Source organism: Parus major, chromosome 4, assembly GCF_001522545.3.
Source record: "Parus major isolate Abel chromosome 4, Parus_major1.1, whole genome shotgun sequence".
Taxonomy (NCBI): Eukaryota; Metazoa; Chordata; class Aves; order Passeriformes; family Paridae; genus Parus; species Parus major.
In genome coordinates this window covers 21,329,709-21,332,296 of record NC_031771.1, presented here as the reverse complement: position 1 = coordinate 21,332,296, position 2,588 = coordinate 21,329,709, and the positions used below count along the sequence as shown (strand labels likewise).

At 52.8% G+C, this 2,588-nt stretch overlaps 1 long non-coding RNA gene across 1 annotated transcript; it reads right to left on the bottom strand.

Annotated features, from left to right (window-relative positions):
• Positions 1 to 864: 864 nt before the first annotated feature.
• On the bottom strand, positions 865 to 2,207 carry LOC107203345. Its single transcript, XR_001521135.3, has 2 exons — positions 1,414 to 2,207; positions 865 to 1,342 (listed from the first exon to the last, which is right to left on the bottom strand). It is a non-coding gene; the product is annotated as an uncharacterized LOC107203345 (long non-coding RNA).
• Between the last annotated feature and the right edge of the window lie 381 nt (positions 2,208 to 2,588).

Genomic DNA, 2,588 nt, shown 5'->3' with positions numbered 1-2,588 from the left:
CAAGTATCAAAGTTGTAATTGAGGAGCTGCCAAGGCACATCTGGATATTTTTCTTCTTCTTCTTCTTCTTTGTGTTAGGGACTGATGTGCAACTAATTAAAGGCAGACAGGCTGGTAGCGTCTGCACACTCAAGCCCCCCCAAATAAAGAGCCTGGTAAGTGACTGGTTTGCTTTCCCCCCTCATCTTTTCCCCCCTTATTCTTCGCGGGTTTTTTCTTTTGTTTTTTTGGTTTTTGTGTGTGTGGTTTTGTGTTTTAGTTGTGGGGTTTTTTTTAGCGGGGTGGGTCGTTTGTGTTTTGTTTTTTTTTTATTTTAAATTTTGTGGGTTTGTCGGGGGCTCTTTTTTTTCTGTTGTTCTTGTCCTCTGGGATCGTAAAAGTAGATTAATGCTAGACTTGGGCAATAAAAGGCGTCGCTATATTAATTTATTAATTAATCTGCACCCGCCCCTCCTCCTGAATGTTAAATATGACCTTTGATCTCTCTGTCTTTGGCAGAGCAGACATGCAATATTGAACATGTACGGTCACATTTGGCTTAAGCAGGGACAGAATCGCAAAGCCCGGCTAGCAATTTCTATTTATTTATTTCATTCGTGGAAAAGAAGGCGATAGTTAGAGGGGGAGGGAAATCAATAACTGCGTCTCGGGTACCCTTTTCATGCTCCGGAGATGCATCGATTAAACAATAATGACCCGGTTGGTGGGCACCATCATTTTCTCGCTGCTGGTGGCAATAAAGCCTGCGAGGGGATCGCGAGGAGAGAAAAGGTAGCCAGCGAGGGAAGGTTTTGTGGAGAGAAGCCAGTTTAATGCTGGGGGAAATAGGGCAAGAAAATGCATATGACTTCTGGCATAAAAGGCTGAACGCTAACATTTTATTCCTTACCAGATGCGTGGCTTTCGAACACATGGCTGGCAAAACTAGTTTTATTCAGTAGTTGTTACCGGGGACATGCAGCTAGGTTTTCCTTTCTGGAAACGGGAGAGGGTTTTTTTCTTTTGCTGTAAGCAAATCCTTCGCATCCCTCCACAAGACGACGCTTAGCCTAGAGCTTTCCGGGGCAGCCTTTGTATTGCCACTAGACCTCTGAAGGCAGCGAGAGTCTGGGTTTTTCCCTGACGTGGAAACACAGAGGTGGCTCCTGCGAGCTTGGGGTCTTTTTTTTTTTTTCTTTTTTTTTTTCCCCCGACGGAAAGACGCCCGCCAGTTCCCAGTGCAGCCGGGGGTGAGGTTCCTTCTTTAGATTTACGCTCCCTTCATCTGGATTTGTTTACATAAAGCCCGCTTTCAGTGCACGACGTTGGGAGAAGATGAAGTTTTTGCACTCGGTAGGTTGGGCTGCAAACGGTTCATTAATCTAATTATGATCGTAATTACCGTAATTGATAACCATTTTGAACTAAACATACCGGAGTCTGGAAACTAGACGTAGCCCCACGAGTGCCTCAAGAGTGAGCGTTTCTGATAGCCCTACATCAGAAAAGATGCTGGAAATCCCAACTATTCAGGTAGAGCATCTGGAAAACAAAGAGGCAGTGTTCATAAACTGAGGGCTTTTTAAGTTATGCTTATGTTTTGCTTTAGTTCGCGCAGGCTGCCATAATATACCTTCCTCGTTGCCACGAATTAAAATACCCTTCACCTCTCTGGGGGAAAAAGAGGGCGGTGGGAAATAAAACGGACGCCGTGTCCTTTAGCCCCCTCCTAAACTTTCCTAGCCTCAAGCAGAAAGCCATCTTTCCCCGCTGAGGTCTAGTTCGGCAGGTACAGCGACGTGCCCTCCCGAGCGCTCCCGGGCTGTCTCTCGGCGAAGCCCCTGCCCCGCGGCGCCCGCAGAGGGGCTGTCCCCGTCTCGGTGTGTGTGTCCCCAGACCTCCCTGAGCAGCCCCCGGCGGCGGTGGCGGGGAATCCTCCCCGAGAGGCTGGGATGAATACTCCGTCGTTAGTACAGCTGCAGGCGCCGGGATCACAGGCTGTGAAATTGCTTAAGTATTTTTTTTTTTTAAACCTAGCCCCGTGCCCCCCACGGCCTGCAGGCAGCCCCCCCGTACCCGGAGGCGGCGGGGGGGGGGGCCGGGGGAGCCGGTGCCGCCGCAACCAGCGCCCGGCGGAGCCAGCTGTGCCGGCAGGCAGCTAATGACCGCCGGGCTCAGAAGGACACCGTGGCAGCTGGCGGCTCCCTCCCCCACCTCCCTCTTTTTCTCTTTTTTTTCTAATTCCTTTTATTTATTTCCCCCCCCCGCCGCCCTTTCTCCCTGCCTTTTCATTTTTCCCGGTGCTGGTAGGTGGGCAGGTCCCGGCCCCAGTGTCGTGTCCCCCGCCCCCCATCTCGTCCCGGGACCGGGCTTGCTCCACCCGGGCCGGCGCTTCGAGCCCTCTGCCCGCGGGTACGGCGGTGTGTGCCCCCCACCCGTGTGTGCTCCCCCCTCCCCCGGGGTGGCCGTGGGCGGCCGTGAGCGCCCCCCGCGCGCGCGCACCCCCTCGGAAATGACTTTTTGTGTTTCAGCTGCGGCAGCTCCCGTGAGGATGCCGGAGGAACGGCTGCCCGGCCAAGCACCGACCGCGGGGAGGATGCGTCCGGAGG